This window comes from Triturus cristatus, chromosome 1_2 (assembly GCF_964204655.1).
Source record: "Triturus cristatus chromosome 1_2, aTriCri1.1, whole genome shotgun sequence".
Lineage (NCBI taxonomy): Eukaryota > Metazoa > Chordata > Amphibia > Caudata > Salamandridae > Triturus > Triturus cristatus.
Genome location: NC_140580.1, coordinates 650,302,269 through 650,323,824, shown reverse-complemented (window position 1 = coordinate 650,323,824; position 21,556 = coordinate 650,302,269). Strand labels below are relative to the sequence as shown.

General features: G+C 47.1%; 1 protein-coding gene across 3 annotated transcripts in view; it reads right to left on the bottom strand.

Moving 5' to 3' along the window:
* Positions 1 to 21,556, bottom strand: part of PRXL2A (peroxiredoxin like 2A) — a 228,329-nt gene that overhangs the window by 65,936 nt on the left and 140,837 nt on the right. Inside the window, exon 1 of one of the 3 annotated variants that reach the window (XM_085608116.1) lies at positions 9,540 to 10,376. The exons of the other annotated variants lie outside the window; for them this stretch is intronic. The gene's annotated coding sequence lies outside the window, so the exon portion shown is untranslated. Of the gene's footprint in view, positions 1 to 9,539; positions 10,377 to 21,556 lie in introns of those variants that run through there. 3 annotated transcript variants of the gene reach the window in all.

Here is a 21,556-nt window from a genome sequence, read left to right as displayed (position 1 = left end):
CCAGCCCATCTGTGGATGCAGCGGAACGAACGCATCTACTCAGCAGAGCATCTCCTGAAGAACCAGTGCATTTGCCTTTGCTGCTCAACACCTTACCCTCGGAACTGCCTCTGTTGAGCGGACGTCTCTGAAGCAAGGACTTCAGATCGTTCATTGCAGCCGATGCATCGCCACGCAAGGACATCATCTCACATTTCGCAGCTCCCCAGAACAGCTGATGCGTGACACATCTTTCCCCCCGGACCTGGCACTAGATTCCACATCTCTTTACAGACCGGATTTAACGTACTATTTTTCAGCAGGCCTGCCTGGGTCCCTGTAGCTCGCCCACGCTCCACCGCAATCTGCCTGAACCTGTGACTGTGTCCCCGTCCGGCAGGATCTGATAACCACAGTTGGCGCTTTATGCTTTTTGGTGCTATTTTCACGGTAATCTTTAAAACTGCATACCTCCAGTTCTACTGATTGGATTTTTTGGGGGGGTCTTGATTTATTTATTGAATTGTAATCTTTTTTGCTAAATTGGTGTGGGATTTCTCTGGTGTGATATTTTCACTTTATTCCTGTTTAAGTGCTGCATAAATTACCTTACATAAATACTTTACACATTGCACATAAATTAAGCCTGACTGCTCTGTGCAATCTACCAGAGGTTTGAGCACTTAATTTGGGGTTGATTTGACACTTCCTCCGACAAGGATTTTGGTTTCTGCTCAAGTAGGCTTTCACCCCCTCTCAACCTGTAACTCAATTTTTTACACTGGTGATCAGTAGTGAGGATTTGGACTTGTTTTGTGCAGTGCCATGCAGTTATTATGTGTTACACTGAAACCCTAGATAAATAATCTAAAACCGATTGGAGTTTACATTTCTCTTAGATCGGCCTTTCTGCTATTTTTTCCAAATTCACCCTTTCTCTACCTGACAGTTTGTGTTGTGGCTTCACCTGCAAAAATAGAATTTGAGCTCCTCAATCTGGAGAGCTACACTGTGGCTGCGAGCTAAAAGGAACACAAGGAAGGTAGGCTCTGAAGGCATGGGCGGAGGGCCACCAGTTGGCAGTCACGACAGATGACCAAGATGGAGAGTATGAGTAGAGCAGGGCCTGGATGGGGGTCCTGAGATACAGCGGTCAGCTGAGGGGGGATAGCTTGTCTCCCGAGTTTGAGCTTCCCACCACAGCAGACAGCAATGTGATTTCTTAAGGCCTGTTCCTAGAGGACCTCACGGACTAAAGGCTGAAAGTGATTTTAGGCTGCAAATAGCCCATTTAAATATGGAGGGAAAGAAACTGGCCTTGGAGGCAGAGCAAAAGAAGGCTAGAGGGTCTTAGCAAGAGAAATACTGGCCATGGAGGCGTAACAAAAGAAGGCTGAGGAAGAGAGAGCCTGTATTGCTCTTCTCTCATTGGCTTTGCCTCTTATTACTGTTTTGCACTGTTTGCGCTGTATTGCTATCTCACTGTAATCGCGTGATTATTGCCCCGTTGTGAGCATTTTCTCCCGCTCGTTTTCCCGTTGTTAACCCGCCGCTGCCTCTCCTGCGGACCCGCCGCCCTGTGTGCCCATTCGCCGCCCCGCTCCTGCCTCCCAGCTGCTCCTCCCTCCCACCCTCTCTTATATGGCGGCCGCTATGCGGATGCGCAGCTGGCACGCAGAAGGCGCGCCAAATGCAAGCCCGTCTGTGCCCGTCCGCGCCTGGACCGCGCCCAGCGCCAGAACCCCTGGTCCCCGCGATCGCCACGACGCCCGTCTCCGCTATGATGCCAACTTCCTCCTCGCACTCAACACCGGACGAGCGCACACCTGCTTCCGAGCAGCCCCAAAGCGCACCCAAGGACCCTTTATCTGCCGGACCTGCAGCTTCACCAGCATCCGGACCGCCAACCCACCGGCCAGGAAAGAACCCAACTACCTCAGATGCATCCTTCTCAACACCCGCTCCGCCCGCAAACACGCCGTTGAACTCTGGGACCTACTCGACTCAACCACCCCAGACGTCACTTTCCTGACGGAGACCTGGCTGAACCCCTCCTCGGCACCCGACATCGCCATAGCTATCCCGGAAGACTACAAGATCACCCGCAGGGACCGCACCAACGGAGTAGGAGGAGGAATCGCCATCGTCCACAAGAACACACTCAGGGTCACGACCAGCACCGATGACACCCTCAGCACCGCCGAACACCTGCACTTCCAGATCCACACCGATCCCAACACCACCCTCAGTGGAACCCTCGTCTACAGACACCCCGGACCCCGACCACAGGTCAGCGACTCCATCGCCGACTTAGTCAGCACAGACGCCCTTGCCTCCACAGACTACATCCTCCTCGGGGACCTGAACTTCCACCTCGAGAACAACAACAACGCCAACTCCATCACCCTGATCGACAACCTCGCCAACCTCGGACTCAGACAACTCGTCACAACACCCACCCACTCCGCCGGCCACACGCTTGACCCCATCTTCTCCGCAAGCCCCCACGTCTTCGAGGAGGAGGATGTAGTCTGTGGAGGCAAGGGCGTGAGTGCTGACTAAGTCGGCGATGGAGTCGCTGAACTGTGGTCGGGGTCCGGGGTGTCTGTAGACGAGGGTTCCACTGAGGGTGGTGTTGGGATCGGTGTGGATCTGGAAGTGCAGGTGTTCGGCGGTGCTGAGGGTGTCGTCGGTGCTGGTCGTGACCCTGAGGGTGTACTTGTGGATGATGGCGATTCCTCCTCCTACTCCATTGGTGCGGTCCCTGCGGGTGATCTTGTAGTCTTCCGGGATAGCTTTGGCGATGTCGGGTGCCGAGGAGGGGTTCAGCCAGGTCTCCGTCAGGAAGGCGACGTCTGGGGTGGTTGAGTCGAGTAGGTCCCAGAGTTCAACGGCGTGTTTGCGGGTGGAGCGGGTGTTGAGAAGGATGCATCTGAAGTAGTTGGGTTCTTTCCTGGTCGGTGGGTTGGCGGGCCGGATGCTGGTGAATCTGCAGGTCCGGCAGGTGAAGGGTCCTTGGGTGCGCTTTGGGGCTGCTCGGAAGCAGGTGTGCGCTCGTCCGGTGTTGAGTGCGAGGAGGAAGTTGGCATCGTAGCAGAGACGGGCGTTGTGGCGATCGCGGGGACCAGGGGTTCTGGCGCTGGGCACGGTCCAGACACGGACTGACACGGACTGGCACAGACGGGCTTGCCTTTGGCACGCCAGCGGCGTGCCCGCTGTGCGACCGCCATATAAGGGTGGGGTGGGAGGGAGGAGAAGCTGGAAGGTGGGAGCGGGCGGTGAATGGGCACACAGGGAGGCGGCCCGCAAAGGAGGCAGCGGCGAGTTAACGACGGGAAAACGAGCGGGAGAAAATGCTCACAACGGGGCAATAATCACGGCGATTACTGTGAGATAGCAATACAGGGCAAACAGTGCAAAACAGTAATAAGAGGCACAGACAATGAGAGAAGAGCAATACAGGCTCTCTCTGCCTCAGTAAGGCAAATTGTGTGCAAGTAAACGTTGAGCGAGTACTGCTTCAGTGGAAGATTAGACTATGGTATTACCTTCACTTTCGAATTTCATGTCTTTAAGGTTTTGCGGCATCGTCAGTGACAATGTATTACTCAACCATAACTCCCAATGGCCTAAAAAGTTTTAAGGAAATTTCAGACTTTTCTGGTGGACGGGTTTAAATAAAGAGTCACAGACGTAGTCAAAGTTCACAGGAAATTTATATACGTAAAAGGGGACAAAGGGCTAGGTAGCACAATCTCCGATTTGGCCTCATGCACGTGAAAACCACAAAGGCATGTTTAAAGCATATCCAATGAAAATACAGTAAAACATGATTTCTTCATCATTATGAACAAATATACGGTACGTGAATAATAAGTAGATGCAAGAATTACACAATCATTGAGCACAGGACCAATCTGAACAGAGTAAGAACTCGTGCCATAGCCAAGATACAATATGGAGGTTGGTTTGCTTTCCGCATGCCAACCGCTTGTGCGTCACCAGACAGTATTTACACAATACGTGTCCAATCAAATGCAGATTCTTGGCTTAAGCAATATTAGGGCCATCAATATACGTGCCTGTTGCTGTGCAAGCCAGCAAATGCATGTCACTTGAGTTGTCCTAGGGTCGGCCTTGCGTTCAGCAGGTTACATTAGGTTACCTAAGGCTATTAGACTTCTGCGCACATTTTGCTTTGCAGGCCCTGTCATCATTGAGTATTACAGGGTAAGACAAACAAAATGGACTCCAGACAATGCAAATGGATTCCACACTGGTTTTATGTGTTGGAGTATGATGTTGGATATGTGGATCTATGATAGTGGGGGTGTTGGCGTATCACATTGGTTGTATGGAAGGGTGATCGTGGGCGTGTTGGAATAGAACGGTGGAGGTGTTGGAATATGAATGTGGATGTGTTGACATGAAATGGTGGTTATGTCGACATACAATGAAGGAAGCGGTGTTAAAGATGAGGGATGGTGGTTCTAATGAAGATTCTTGTGGTAGTAATGGTAGTAGGCAGGGGGATTGAGGCACCTAATGCCTCCAAAGGGGAGTTTTATTTATATTGTACCACAACCCCCAAGATTAATTATTTCAAATTGCTCCTAATTTGGTGAACAGTGTAAAATATGTTTTTTTAATTGGTCCCAGTGTTCAGTGGGTGCTTCTCAATCTGCAGGCTCAATTTGTTTTAACAATCTTCACAATAACACTCTATAAAAACGTTTGGGGTGGTTTAGAGGTTTTTAACTCCCAACCACCCCAAGTGTAGCGTAATGTGTGATCCCATCCCCCTGCCTTGCCAACAGGTGGGGTTTGTCAAATCAGCTGGCATACCTTGCCCTATGCCTCCTTGCTTTTCCTAATGGAGAGGGGCGGTATGAAAATAAAAAGGAAGGACTTAGCAAAAGGGAGAGCAATGGTGGAGCAGCGGATAAGCAACCCCACGTTGCCCTGTAAGCAAACAGGGTACAGGGGAGGGATGCAGCAAATCCACTCTGGCAAAATGTCCCATTGCAAACAAGGTGCGTAAGTGAATGCCAAATGACGCACTGCTCTATAGCGTATACAATAATGTGACCACAAAGGAGAGGGTCAGTACTGGCTCTGCATCCTGTTCTCAATTGCACACATGGAGCATGGGCGGGTGCCAGCCAGCACGCTCATCACTAGCCAACCGCACTGTGGCCTACGGATGTGTGGGGAACCTGCCAGGTGCTATTTTTTTCCCTCTCTCCTTTGGGCAAGGCAAAGGGGGTGAGTTAAAAGCCCCCAAGGGTTGAAGAGAAAGCCCCAAAGCACTTGGGCAATGTGCGAGGGATGGGTGTGGGGGCTGTGGGGCTTTTTTTTTCCTCCTCGCACTTCCCCTCTTGCCTTTGAGCAAGGTAGGGTTGTTTATAAATCCCCTCACCATGTAGGCGTGCTTTTCCCCCATATCTCTCCCTGGACAGTCAGCCAGGCCGAGGACAGATATTCACTATCAGCTAGGCTAAGGCCTGCCAAATGAATTACATAGCATTGCCTATCTAGGATATGGCATTTCTTGTTCAGTTGTTTGTGATCAGTTATCCATAGATTACAAGGAAAAAGAACAATATTTATACTTGGGTAGGTGCAGTCGATACTCCGATTTTGGATTTTGTCTCAGGAACAGCTGAACGGATCTTCACCATACCTATGCCAACACGCAATGAAAATCTAGTGAACATTCGTTTAGCGGTTTTGGATGTGCTAAATTCATTTTACTTGTGCCAAAAATAAATATTTTGTAACACTCGTTATAACTTTTGAAATATTACACCAGTCTGCACCAAATTGGTATGCCCTCAAGTGTCCTAATTAACTCCCCCCCCCCCCCGCCCCTAACCCTCAGTTGGAGAACGAGAACATTGGTCAAGGGTGCACATTTATTAAGAGTGAAACACAGGATGTCCTATTGAATAAGGTATCTGTTTGGTGAGGTTTGTAGCTTGTGCTCGAGCGTGGTGACATCTTCTACATTAAATATAGAGACTGTGCCTCTGTGATGGATCTATCTATACCAACATAAAACCTAAAAACATCTTACATTCACCAGTTTTGTAAGCAAATCAACCATAACTACTACCCACACTTCGCTCATCACCTCACACCGATGGTCAAGGACTGCGGAGGCCAGTGCCACCTTTGATGGTATCCAACGTGCTAGGAGTTTAACAGGCCAAACCTAGGAAGTCAACTTGCTTGGCCAACAGTGGTGCCTTGTGTCCTGTTTGTCAAGCTCATGGCACTCCAATTCTAAGAGCTTCAGCCCCCCTTCGGAGAATACCTTTTGGCCTGCCAGGGCACTCATCACATCTACCCCTAGAGGTGAATAGGCCCTCATTTTGGCCAAGTCTAGTGTGCTGAGGATGCAGAGGGTGGCCTGGAGTCTAGCCTGGCATTTCACCCTGCGGTGCACCATACCAGCTCATTGATGTAATGTCCTTTTTAGTTCCTATCTACAAATATATTTAGCTTTTTGTATCCTCCCTCTGATTACGTTTAGACAACTACTTTTTCTTCTGGTTTCAGCACTCCAGCGGAGGGCACATGTTTTCTAGCACTTGCCCCCTTATGTTGCTTCTCCCCTTGCATTCCCACCCCAAATGCTCTCCATGCTGCTTTACCCAGCTTGTCTGTTGTTACCTCACTCCTCCCTGTACCGCTCTGCTACTTTTTCATACCCACCTCCGCTCCTCCTGCGCCGTGCTTCCACTCCACTGTTCAACAGGTTTCGGTCCCTCCCACCCAGCCTCCTTTGTTGACCCCACACACTTCCCTGTCCAAATTGTTTTTAGTTTTTTTAGTTTTTTTCCAATATACCACTCAAATATGGGCACACCCCATTTGGGAATGGTAATTTAGAAGTAAAGAATAATTAAGTCCATCATTATGCATAGGTGAGCATGGACAGTGACATGCACATATATGTTGCGGCCAATGAATGGGGGTATCAAACAGCACAATCTTTGGTAAAGCAATAGGTCTCGCATTTGAGACCTATTGGTTCTGCCAGAGCTTTTTGTTGATAAACTGTGCAGCGTGAACACACAAAAAAAGCGCAATTACGCAGCCGTGACAGCAGTGTCATTTTTAGGAGAGCCCATGGGTCATGACGCATGTACGTGACGTGGGTGGCGTTTTTTTTCAATCAACTGATCTGCGATGCACTTTTATTTCTAAAGCGGAAAAGCCAGCAGCAATTTGCTGCCTGTCCCTCCCAAAAATATATTACATTAAAAAAACAATAGGACCACGGAAAAGAAGAGGGTGGGGGTGGCCGCTGGAGGAGTGGGGCAGGGTAGCGGGTGCAGGGAGTTGGGGGGTAAGGGATAAAGACGCTCACAAGGGAAGCAGCAAAAAGGAAAGCGGGGGAAAAGCACACAAGGGCGGTAATTAAATTAAAAATAATCGTTCTGCGTCATGTTTCTCTCTCTCTACCCCTTATTGAACCTACCCTGCTCTCCCTTCTTCACCTGTGTCTACTTAACCTCGCTCATCCCCTCTCCGGATATCACCTCTTTTTACTGCTCTGTGCCTATCTGGACATCTCTAGATCATCTTCTACTTTAACTCTCTCACTACGTCACTACTCTCTCAATATCTCACTGCTCTGATCCCATCTCGCCTCCCTATAGCTCTCCTTCACGTACCTCACCTCTCTCAGCCTCATTACCTCAAATCCCTATTTCTCTCTGCTCTCCATATCCCAAGTTCTCTCAAAATCATCTCTCTCTCTCACCTCTACCTTGCGTGTCTCTGAATCTCTAACTCACTTCACTCTTCTACACCACCTATCACGCGACTTAACCTCTCAATTATCACACCATTCATTTGCCACTTCACTTCTCCATCTTCTCTCTTATCATATTATTTAAACTCACACCGCCTCACTAGATGCTACCCCTCTTACTTACTTCTACCTGTTCCTCTATTGATCTTCACCTTCTTTCATCTCATCTCTCTGCAAGTCCTCTACTTAACCTGCTCTCTTTCTAACTTTTCTATATCTCTGTCTACCACTCACTTGTCTCCATCTTCTCCATCTTCTCCATCTCACAACTCTCTCTCTAAAAGGCATTGTCTTTCTACATCATCCTTCCTACTTCCGTATTAAGTTCACCCCTGTTTTAATACCTCACCTAGGTCTCTCTAGTTCAGTTCTTTTCTCCCTGCATCTCAACTCTTTCTTTCTGCCTCCCTACTCTCTTTACCGGACCTCTTTCTAAAACTCTTCTCAGTTGCCTCTCTTTCTACCTGACAGTTCAATAGCTAATATCTTTCTATTTTCCCTCACTACCTCACCTCTATACCGGTCTACCTTCATCTACCTCCACCGTTCCCTGTGCCACGAAATATACATTCAGAGAGGCAGATTTTCTCTAGTGCCATTGCCATGCATATTTCAAACGCATCAATCTGATATCAGGTCTAACATATTAAGTCAAACACAATAATTTGCGAGACATTAAAAATGTGACCCAACACATGATTTTTGTGATCAGGTTGTTACCATGCAAGGAGAACGTACACATGGATAACACAGCTTTGATCTATAAAAACACTATTAGCACTCTAAATTTGCTTCCTGACTTCATCAGCCTCATAGAAAAGTTACAAAGGAATGAAAGAAAACATGGAAAAAACATTTTAGATTTCATTTATTTTTGTAAATCACTGGTATTCTACCAATATGCCAAATTTCACTTACAAAAGATTCAAAGTACCTACTTGGGGTGGAAATCCATTTAAAAACTGCCTTTTATCTGAGGACATAAAATGTGCTGCAATTATTTAAAGAGCCAATGGTTTGGCTTAAATTTTTGGAGTCCCGCCTTCTGTTTTTACGTAAGTAAAAAAGCATCTCCCTGAAGACATTTCACATCCTTATTTATGAGATGAAAGAGTGAATGACAGACCGTTCGCTCTTTAAAGAGCTGTAATCACGAACCACTTCTGGGGTTCAGGCGGAGGGGGGAGTAAGCACTGTATCCGTGCTTTAAAAGAAGACACAGAAGTGCAGGTACGGACTATTTTAGAGTACATGCTTGCTCCTGAGAAGTGCTGGTTCTCTCTCCCATGAACAGTATTGCAGCAGTACTAAGAAGTGCAGGTACTCTGCCTTTTCAAATTAAAGAAGCGCAGGTACTCAGTACATACATTGGCTTTTCCTCGCCTGAAATTGGCTCTCATTCAACATAAGTCAATGGGGGAAGGAGGGGAATACATTCTCCCTTTTTGTTTTATTAATGAAATCTCCCACTTTTCTCTCCTACAAGATTGCCACCTATGTCAGAACTAACTTCCACTGAGTAAAACTAAATTTCGTGGTCTCTGTATTGAATTTCCCACAAGGCAGCTTCGTCCCCTTAAAAAGAGAATTGAGTTTATAAAACACATCTGTACACTTTTGACAGATGCGATTAGAACACACACACACACGCACGCACACGCACACACACACACACACACACACACACACACGCGCGAGTGGCTTAATAAACAGAGTAAAAAGAAGTACAGAGACTGACCTTCTGTGGGGCCTTCCGTCCGGCGTCCAGTGCAGGCGCGAGCACGAGCTGTGTGTGAGGCGGAGAGCGAGCGGCGCCGAGAGTGTCCCGTCCCTTCAAACTATGCGGACACTAAAGTAGGCAGGAGCAGTCAGTCCTCCCTGGGCCGACACGCCCCCCACAGCTTCTGACACGGGCTCTCTCTTCGCTCCTTAAACCACCCGACGAACTGACTTATGAAGCTCCGAAAGTTAAAAACTAAAAGTACTTGGTAGCCGACGAAAGATTAATCTTAGCAACATTCCGGGTTTTTGTTTTGCTGTATAAAAAATGAACTTCATTGCTATGGGAAGGTACAGTTCGGTACTGAGTACCTGCACTTCTTAAACATGAAACGGAGAGTTCCGGCACTTCTGTGCTGATGCGATACTTTCAGTGGGAGAGTCCCGACGCTGGTCAGCGCAGACAAATCCTCTCGGAGACCGACTATCAGCACTGCTGTATTTCCATTTAGAGCGCCGACGTAATGTGTTTGTCGTGGGTATAAAATATTAAACTCGTCCTTTTAAAAGTTATTTTATACAGGGAAGGGGAGGTAGCATCATTTAAGGGACTTTATACCGGAGAAAGTGAAATGCGCCATGAGACCCTCACGGGTGAGTAGCGCTTACAATTCCCTGATTGATTTATGTTCGAACAATTCAGCCAAGCGGAGAGCCAGAGGAACCGCGCTTTGATTATGCACACCATGACTTTTCGGCTCCGCTCCTTAGGGTGAAACGCCACAACATGGCCGGGGCCTTACTCAGAATGTATTGCATAGCACCACTCTTCTGCCTGTTCCTCACAGGTTGAGCCTTTGATCGCTGCTTGTGGTTGACTAACTGATGCACACGTTTCCCTGGGTGTATGTGTTTGTCCACATGAGGGCACTCCACCTGCCACTTCACCCTTCACCTCCAGGCAAAAATAGTCTGAAAAAGCTTGGCCATGGCATACAATTACTAATTGACTGTCCCTTAACAGCCTCGTGAACAGGGTCTAAATCTAGTAATGGACAGGACAGGAATACTGACCGACACATCGAAAAGGTGCGGGGAGTCCAAGCCTGCATAGACAGTGCACTAGTGTGATCACGGCGGTTTCACACATTGACGCACTGTGTGTTCTTCATCAAGTGATGCTGTAACTTACACCTCTCAAATGACCCACGTAGGGCAAATCTCACACTCATTGTGCCTTTGATACTTGAACAAATACTGACCGCTCTCACTTATAACCACCAAGTACAGTGAAGCCAGGGCTAGAGAGCGAGCCCATCGTTACATCCTAGGCCCTCTTAACTGGAACATCTACAAGTTCAGTTAGGTGCTATTACGTATAATTTCAAATTTTAGCATCACGGGTAGAGTCAGATCACGTTACCGTTACCGTTACGAACGAGACAGTGAAAAGATGTAGGGTGTCCCTTAAACCGAGGATATGGCATGGCCTGACATAACATGTTCCCGGGAATTAAGTGACCCTGCGGCCGCAGTGTTTTCTGCACAAGCATGGATTTCCTGCACTTGCCACATAATCCACAATGCACTGCAGAATTTGTCTATTTCAGCCAGTTGTTTCGAGCTCAGAGCTCAAATTGATTTAAAAAAAAAAATCACAAAATAAGGAGCAATACGTGGTCCTGTGCACTGACAGACCCTTTGCTAAAGTTATATGGTCAACTTAGGTGTGAGTAAAGCTGTACTTCAGGTTCTAATAGATACTTGTGTGGTTAAACCTTTGCCAAGGCATTTGGTAAAAAACAAAATAATAATTCCACAGAATGTGCCAGTTTATTTATGTTTTCTTGATAAATAATTGCTACGTAATTCAGCTTAGCTCTGCCACATAATGGGGTTCTCCATTGAAACATAATTCATGTGGACCGGAGCATAGATAGTCCTGGCAAAAGACACATAACATCAGAATTCATGAAACAGACACATGCTTGCCAGAAGTACTGGCCAAGGTTACACTTCACTATCTTTTAATTACAGAACAGAAAGCAACAGGCTCTGAAGTAAAATAGGAAGTTGTCAGAAATTCGGGTTTTTCCGGACTGTCTTGCTGTCTAAGTGAAATGTTGCCCTGTCCTGCCCACAGAGCCTACACACTGGAGCCTTGTTTGAATTGCTTTTATGGCTTTTCATTGGAATGACCATTTAAAAAGTCCACACCCCAAAACGGTTTTACTTTTGGTGCTTAAATAAGGTGTTGTTCTAACCCCTCTGAGTAGTCCCATTTTATTGACCTTGATAACATAAAACGTGCTCCTTAAAAGATGCTGGGGATGGAGGGTTTAAGATATTTACTGTAACTTGAAAAACGACATGCAAAAGCAGTGGAAGCCTAGACACCTGGAAAAACAAAAAGCCAGACCTAGAAACCGCGAGCTGCTCCAACCGTCTCCGCAAGCCCTCCCTCACAACCTACAATCATCTTCCACCTTCTACATTCCAAAAACACATACAGCACTACACAGACACCTTCACCCCTAAAACAACAAAGCACAATCTATAGACATAAATTATAAAACACATCTAAACTGTTTAACTATGAGCCAGAAACAGTGGTAAATACTCAAATTTAGTAAAAAGGCAAATCTTAAGTGCAAACCAACGACTAAAATCTACTTCATACGTCAAACCTCTTGGGCAACACCTCTCCGAGACCTCCTCCTTTGATTCTTACCTCTTCTATCTTCTTACGCACTCATTCACTCACCTTAGAGCACTTGTCAATGTCAGACCTTGCACTATCCCAGGACATTGCATATTGCTCGGAGTAATTAGCAGGTACCTCCACACCCAAACATACATTACTCCGGTCATCCAATTGTTGGGATGCCCAATCTCGTGATCATCTGAAAACGGACATACGTCCAAAATTCCACTCTTTTCCTCCACTTACTCTTACAATAGATGAAGAAAGATTGGAGTAAGGCTCTGGACAAGTACAAGCTTCCAGGCTTCTCTGGGCCTGGAATTATTGGATCTGTAAAGTCTGGAAATAATAATTCGAGGCCTGGAACCGTGCGAGGAGCTGCTGGCAGCTGCTGCATCCTGCCCACCTCGATAGTGTAGCATGGAAGAGCAGAACAACTCTGCAGAGTAACTTCGCCCTCCCACTGCCACTTGCTCTCCCCCATAAATTGCCAAGAGAAAAGGGATCTCACGTATTTACCAGCTGGTGCTAGTAGGTAAATTTATGCAGTGTTGGGCCGGACATCCCACCCCTCCAAACGGGAAAAACATAAGGAATTGGATTGGGTATTGCTAGGTTCTGTGTCCAATTAGCCACTCCACAGGAAAGAACCATAATATACATTCATTCCAGCCCCATTATCTCCCTGCAGAGTTACGGGGACCTTGAAATGAGGGCCTTAGATTGAAAATCTTCAAGCACAATACCATAAACATCCTTCAGTGGCACTACTATTAAATGTCCAACTATAGCAATAAAGCGTTGTGATCATTGTCCCTGGGGAACTTCCACTGGACTGGCACCACTCATGCACAGATTCACAGATCTATCATTGTTTACACACAATGTACACTCCCTAACCCAAGATCCCTTATGAGTGTCCATAACAGGCCACCAATACATCTCCGCAATGGACCTTTTGATAGTCGACATACCAATGTAATATTCGTGACACTGATGAAAAATGTTCTTCCTTAACCCAAGGGAGGAAATCCTCTTATGTCCACTATTTCGCCATTCACCCCTGATCATTCATCTTGAACTTTGAGAAAAGTCTCGAATTCTCCAACCATCTTCTAAAGTCCAAGCTTAGGTTATGTACAGGGACACTATCTCGACATCAAAATCCACCTTCATGGCTTTACTCTGTTCTTTCTCAGATGTACTCCCTTGAACACATTCCCTTACATCTTTCAAAGAGAACGCCACCTCACATTCTATTAACTTACCAGACATTACGGACCCCTCTAAAGGTAATCTCAACATGCAATCTGCATGCAGCTTTTTACTACAAGGGATGTAGTCCATGCTGAAAATGGATGCTTGTAACTTTGCCACCAGCTGTTCTGCGTCCTCATGGAGAAAATATGTTGACAAGGGGTTTATGATCTGTTCGGATCACAAATGTATGCCCCCTCAAACATTCTATTATGTTCTATCGCCCATGTGCAAGCCACAAAACTCTTTCTCCACAACAGAATAGCTTATTTCGATGTTTTGCATACACACAATCAATTATCTACATCCCTCGCTCTGTATCAATAATGCTCCTAGATCTTCATTACTAGCATCCATCCAAATCATAAAACAATCCAGTCTGGTGATTCTGCCTTACACAGAGACTTCAACTCTCAGACCTATAGTCTCTCTTGGATTTTCACTTTGGCCTTCACCACCTCTTGCCAGCCAATATGTGCTATGTGAGTGGTGAGCATAGAACTATGAATAAGTAGCCCCATGAATTCTACAGCATCTCTAGCCTTAATGCGCTATGTAGTCGTCGCTGGCCTTGGGTGTCTGGACAGGACAATGTTCTCCATTTTTATGGATCAATTCTGATTATTATTTAAAAGCAATAGAGTCAGTTGAGATACAGAACTGTCTTCCTACAACTCTGGGGCCAGCAGCGTCGTCAATGCAGCATTGAAAAATATAACTCCCAAAAATAACTGCCCCCATTCCTTCTGAAAATCTAGCCTCGGGGATCCACGGTTTCAGTGTGGTGATTCAGATTTGGGATCTGTGGGAGCACAGATAAGTGTTCCGCTCTCAAGCTGAGGATGTTTCATTAGTTACCTGAGCCCAGGGGGTCAGGCGCATTAATCGGAGGTAGATCAAGCAAGTGAGCTCATTGAATGCCTTGGAAAGAATATTGATAAATGGGGCGGTTACACCTGTTTTTTCCAGTGGGTTAATTCCCAGACGTTTTGCTTTTTAGCCTCAAGCTGTTGACCCTGTTTGTGTTGGTTTGAGGAGTCTGAGCACTTTATCACTGCTGTTCAGTGCTAAAGTGCATATCCTCTATGTGTAAATTGTTAATATGGATTGGTGTTTCCATGATTGACTTTTTGACTTACCTGTATGTCCCTAGTACAGTGCACTGTGTGTGCCCAGGGCCTGTAATTCAAATGCTACTAGTGGGCCTGCAGCACCGATTGTGCCACCCACACAATCAGCCTTTCCAAGGGGTCTCAGACCTTCCACTACAGTGTCTGCGCGCAGTCTCTACTGCGATGTCGGCCTGGCAAGTGCACCCACTTGCCAGGCCCTTCCCTTCCCTTTTATTACGAGGCACCCCTCAGGTAGGCCCAAGGTACCCTTGTGGGTATGGTGCAGTGTATGTAAAAGACAGAACATGTACTGATGTGTGTGAAATGTGCGGATAGTGAAATACAGTGTATTCCGTTTTTCACTATTGAAAGGCTATCTGTCCCATAGGATAGAATAGGAGTTTATTTATAACATCTTATAAGTATAATTTCCCATTAGGACAAGATGGAGTTTAGTATGCCGGAACTCAGAATATAAAAATGCATCTTTGAGTAACTTCTTTTATATTTTTTATACTGTGTGATTGAATGATTGAAGATACAACCTTTTAGAAAGTGGGTATTTTCTTGCTTAGCAATCGTGTGTGCCTCTGCTGGTTTGTGGCTCAACTGTCTGGCTTTGAAGTGACAGGGGCTGCAGACACCCACTGAGTGGGTGGGGGGGTTTGAGGTGTGTCCTCCCTCTCCTGGATGAGTCAGGGCTGGGCTGAATAGATATGGGCTACATTTAAGAGGAGTGGGATGAGATTTCTTTGCACCTGAATGGGCCTGGTCTGCCTTACATAATGCTGTCACCACCTCCTGCCAGGAAGCTCAACCAGGGAGGACATAACTTTTTGTGTCTGAGCACAGAATCTCTTTGCCACAAGAGAACAAAGAGAAATTGTGTATAAATATTGGGGCCCAGACCCCAACTTTGGAATACTTCTGGACTCAGAAGGAACCTCTGCCAAGGAGAAGATTTGGGAAAGCTGAATGAGTAGCACTGCCCCTTTGCTGTGTGCTGTCTGGGGTCGGCCTGCAGTGACTGTTTCTGCCAAGGAGAGAACAAAGACTTTGCTGTGTGCTGTGTATCCTACTTGAAGAAGATCTTCAAGTCCTTGAAGTAGAGCTTGCCTACTGTTCTGAAGTCTCAGGGACACAAAGACTTCACCACCAGCTCACCTGAACTTCCTTGCTGGGAGTTCTGACCTGTCAAGTGGTGCCTGTTCCAGTGTTGGGCCTCTGGAAGTTGTTTCTGCTGCTGGCAGCTGGTTAAAGAGAAGCAACTAAAGAAGTGTGACGCATCCGCACCCGTTTCCGGCGCAACACCACTGTGTGGGAAGAATTCCCAAGCATCACCATCGTGCTGCTGAAGAAACCAATGTAGCGCCTACCCGCGGCTGGAGAAATCGCCGCACACCGAGTCTCGTGCACCGATCTCCAAAGTCCGAGATCACCGCACCGACTCAGGCCCTGCTGTGCTACTGCAAGAACCGGCGCATCGTGGAACCATGGCTGGAGCGATCAACGTAGCACCGTTGCATAGAGAACCGAAGCTTCCCGGAATCCCCATGCATCGCACCGGGGAGTCAAGTCTACAGCAATGCCGGGCCGCAGTAAGAAGCCGATGCATCACCTCCCCGCACAGTAAGAAGCTGACACATCACCTCTTCTTCAGTAAGGAACCGACGCATCACCTCCCCTGCGTGGCAGTAAGGAACCAACACATCACCTCCCCTGGAGCAAGCAACCAACACATCACCTTACCCATTTGTAAGGAACCAACGCATCAACTTCCCTGCGTCTGTTTTTGTTTATGATTTTGACGCATCCAAGGTACTTTGTGTGGCAAGTGTCGTATCTATAGTTTGAAATGGACAGAACTGTTTTCACCTCTTAAAAGTCATATCTTGATAACTGTAAGTTGGATTTTTGTCGTTTTGGTCTGGTTTGGTTTAGATAAAGCTTACTTATTGTTCCAAACTGGTATGGTGTCCATTTGTAGTGTTTTCACTGTATTACTGTACGTGTGCACAAATGCTTTACACACTGCCTCTGACATAAGCCTGTCTGCTCGTGCCAAGCTACCAAGGGGGTGAGCAGGGGTTGTCTAAGGGCGTAACTCCCTTACCCCGACTCGAAGCACAGGTCCCTTCTTGGCCAAAGGTGCAAACCATTGCCAACGAGAGACCCTCATTTGAGGATGAACCATAGCTTATATAACCAGGTTGTGTATTCTGGATTCTGTCGGTTCCCCTAGGAGGATAGTATGACCTGGTGGGCAGCTACCAGGGTCATTTGCCTCCCTCATCAGTGAGGGTATGTCATTAGGACCCCCAGGATAGTGTAAGCGGTGTGCATCAGTATAGTAATATTAAAGGCCCTATCAATTTCGTCCAAGATTAATTCCCAGAATCGGACCAGCTTCAGGCAGTGCCAGAGTAAATGCAGGGCCGTTTCTAGGTGTTTTGCCGCCATAGGCGAGAAATGAAAAATGCCGCCCCCTCCCTTTTACTACCATCACTCTCTCCCCCTGTCATCCAGGCTAGAAGAATTAATGCATTAGATATAAAAGAACTTGTATTCAACATTAAACAATAAAACACATCAAACATTAAATAACTAAATAAGCACTGTTCATGATATTTTATTTCGTTTTTAAATTTCTCTCTTCTAACTTCAATGGTGTTTTGGGTTCTTTCTCTTAATCCAAAGGTACCTTCCTTGCCTTTATTTTAGTAAAGTCATTAAGAAGATCTCTAATGTCAAGCTGGTAAAATACGTGTGAGGTAATATGTGTGATCATAATAGGTAATGGTTGAAAATCGTTAAAAATAAATTCAGCATCAATATTAGAAACACATTTAACCACTACCTTTTTCACCATTGCAGCAGATAAGTATAGGTTTTGCCCCTAGCAGAATGTGAGGTAGATGGAAATGTATCATTCTACTGAGGCGTTAGCATGAAGGCGGTATTGAACCATAGTATGGGATTTGAAGATTGTTCATATTGCAGACCTATTCTACAGACACGAACACAAGGGTCAGGTTCAGAGTTTGAGCAGCAGAAGTATCATCCTTCCGCTGCAGATTTTGCAACTCTGCATGCCACCAGAGGGAATGTTGCCATATTTTGACATGCACTCTAGGAAGGCGTAAATCACCTGAATGGATTCCTGCTAAAATGAGCAAACCTACCTGCCTGCGGAATTTCTAGCAATGGCTGAAAGTCTGTGGCAGAATTTCCACCAATGTGTAGTCGCTACAAATGCACCCCTAATGATAAGTTACATTATTTACACCCATATTCCCCATACCATGGTCTCGCTATGAGGCTCTCATGAGATGAGTGCATACTCAAACATTTATCTTCCTGTTCCTGCCAGGTATACATGGTGAATAATATGGAAGAGAGGACAGCAGGGCGTGCTTACTGTTGGGGCGTGGGGAGAGCTAGTGAAGAGGGCGCTGCCGGTCCAGGGGAGCAGGGTGGACAGGACTGTGGAAGTTTTAACTGAGGTGTAGATGCTTAGAGTCTGGGGCGGTGAGGCAGGAAGGTTACCATACGTAGGTGCCCCAGCACTCGCTTTGGAACTAGCACCCACGGAGGCGTTTGGTATAGTAGTGTTTCACTGTGTTTCTGTGGTGCCAAACACACGTATAAAGGATTTACTGTCGGATCAGCGCAAGCAGTGTAGTTCTTCTACTTGCTGATCCTTCGGATGAAGCAGGCATCGACACCGAGTCGTAAATAGCCAGTGCTGTCACTCCCCTGCCCTCCCCACCGGCCCCTTAAAGGGAAGCGGATAAATGAAACTGGTGACGCGCAGTGGGACCAGTGCGACTCCTACCGAGACCCGCGGAGCACCATTGCATCATGCTCAGTTCTTGACATAGCCAAGGAATCTTAAAGTGCAGGTACTCAGTATTTCAGAGCACCGGTTTGCTTCTGAGAGGTGCAGGTACTCTCGTGCTAAAAGCATTGCATCACTGCTAAGAAGTGCAGGTGCTCTCCCCTTCGAATTAATTAAGTGCGGGTATTCGGTACCTGTAAGTATCTGCCCATTTGAAGCACTGGATGGTGAACAGTGCTCTACGTCCAGCAAGTGTCTTGCGAATGTAAACGTCTTTTACTTCGTTCCCGGAGAAACACACAAGAGTAGATCTGATTTCATATAAGGTGGTAATTTTACCTCTCAGAAGAACGGATGCTCCTTGAAGCGGGCAGGCACCTTGGGGTCAGCACAGGGTGCGACCGTGAAAGCACAGAGGTCCGACTCCGCTCGGGTCGAGAGCGAATCGGAAGTCGGAAATCGGTGTGCATGGCCCCCGCCCTTGGCACCGAACGTGATGTCAAGTCGAATTGTAGAAGGCGCTACCCAATGCACTTTCGAGGTTGAACGCCATTCAAGGGGATTCCCAAGCTCATGTTTTTTGCAGTCTTCCCCTTTGGCCGCCCCAGGTAGCCGCCTAGTCTTGCCTAATGGTAGAAACGGCCCTGAGTAAATGCACTAAGGTGTCTGTCTCGCTGCGGCCCCTCCAGCACTCCTTTGTGCGTCTGAGTACCACACTTGAAGACGTGCAGGGGTATAATACCAACTAGAGACTATTTTATATGCCATTTCTGTATTTGCCATGTTGTGAGCGGTGTGGCGGGCCCGGTAGTAAATGTCTTTCCAGTCTTTGGGGAAAGTGCCCTGCCCAGCTGTGCCTCCCATTGCCATTTGTCTGGCGATGCGGCCCCACTCATGAGTGCGTAGAGTTCCGTGATAAGCCACCTTTCATCCTTCTTAAGGAAAACCCATCTCTCAAAGGGCGTTAGGTGTCTCTTTGCATACATCTTGACAGACGGCTCCAAGACATAGTCTGATTTTAGGCCCTCAAATGGAACTATCCCCTGGGTGTCAAACAGCAAGCCTGTGCGTTTGCAGCCACCCTCTCTCCAACGCCGGAACCTCTCCTGCTGCATGCCCGGTGGAAAGTCGAGATTAGCTAGTATGGGAGTCATGGGGGAGGGGACGGAGGTCAATCCAGCCGGTAAATCTACAGTATCCCAAACTCTAAAGGTGGAACCAGTCACCAGGGATGAGTAAAGACCCCATGATCTAGGTCTATGGGGTAGCCAAAGCTCTTTCCAGATATGGGATCCCGTCAAAGCCAGGTTCATAAAGCCCGGTGTTTCTCGGATGCAGGGAGGCTCCACTCCACCAGGCAGCAGAGTTGTGCAGCTTGGAAGTATCTGGTTATCATGGGGACCATTAGCCCCTTCTCCAAGGTCGGGGAGTAGAGTAATTGCCTATGTAGCCAAGGTTTATTTCCATGCCAAATGAAATTACTGATCCCTAATTGTAGAGTCCGCAAGGTGTGTTTCGCTGGTATGAGGGATAGGGCTTGACAGACATAGAATTTGCAGTAGGATTGTCAGTTTGACTGCTGCGATCCGTCATAACCAGGACAGCCGCAACTGGCACCAGTTTCCCAGGTCAGAAAGGACCTGGGTGGTGAGGGCGGCATAGTTAAGTGTCACCGTTTTGGCAACAGAGCAGGCCAGTTTGATGCAGAGCTGAGGTATATCTTCTACCACCTATTCAAATGGGAATGTGGAGTGGAGTTGTGCTTCATGGGGTGGAGACAGGGACAGATTTAGTATTTGTGACTTCTGTTTAATTACCTTAAACCCAGACACCTCGCCGAAGGGGGAGAGCTCCGTCACCAGGGCAGGGAGGGACATCGTCAGGTCAGAGAGGGCAATAATGACATCATCAGCATAGAGGCTAATGAGGAGACAGTCGTCTCTAAACAGGACTCCCACAATGACTGGATCCACTCTCACCCACTGGGCTAGGGTTCCATGTATAAAGCAAAAACCAGGAGGAAGAGGGGCACCCCTGTCACGTGCCTCTTTGGATGGGAAAGGTTAGGGGCGACACCGTGTTAACTATCACAGAAGCCCAAGGAGAGCAATAGATGCTCTGGACCCAGCTTCGGAATCTCTCTCCAAATCCAAAGTGTTTCAAAGTCGCAAAAAGATAGGGCCAATGAACCCTACTGAACACCTTTTTGGCGTCAATGGAGATGAGGAGTGCCTTCTTCTGGGACCAGTGGATCTTATCCATAAGGTGCTGGATATGTTTGGGGTTATCCTTGCACTGGCAATTGCGGATGACCCCATCCTGTCCAGGATCAATCAGCCCTGGCATAAGAGGGTTGATCCGGTGGACGAGGACACTTGTCAACAGCTTAGCATCAACGTTGAGAAATGAGATTGACCTATACATGTCTTTTCCAGGTTTAGGGATGACAGAGATGAATGTCGCGAGCATGGTGTCAAAGAAGGTCCTAGTATCATCAAAGGAGTGGAAAAGGTGGGTATGTAAGTGTGGTAGTAAGGGTGGTAGAACATGACAAAACGTTTTAGAAAACTGGAGAGAGCAGCAATGATTTCAAACAGGCAATGGCCGATATCACCTTTCCAATCCGGATTGGATTTTCCAAGTTGTCAGAGTCAAGTGTCGCAAGGGGGTTAACAGGCGACGCCACTAGGTATCGTGAGATACTATCTGTGGGACAGTCAACGACAGTATAAAGCATTTTATAAAATTCACGGAAGACGTTTGCAATTTCCTTATCACCTCGTACCTCAGTGCCCTGACTATTTTGTATCATCATGAAAGTATCCCCGAGTGCCTTAGCACGAAGATGGTGGGTCAGTAACCATCCACAGCAATTACTCCCAAGGTAAAATTTATGCTTTAGACGAGACAGGGGGTATTCTGCTCTGTCAAGGTCCAAGGTTAAGTTGTAGGTGCGCTTTTTCTAACCCACTCCATATTCTCGGGTTAATGTGCGTTTATAAATAGCCTCGAGTTCAAGGACCATGTGTTCCAGACCCTTCCGCTTCTCTTTGCCTGGCGGTTGTCAGCGGCCAATATGGCGATCAGTTCCCCTTTAACAACCAGCTTCAGGGCCTCCCTGAGAG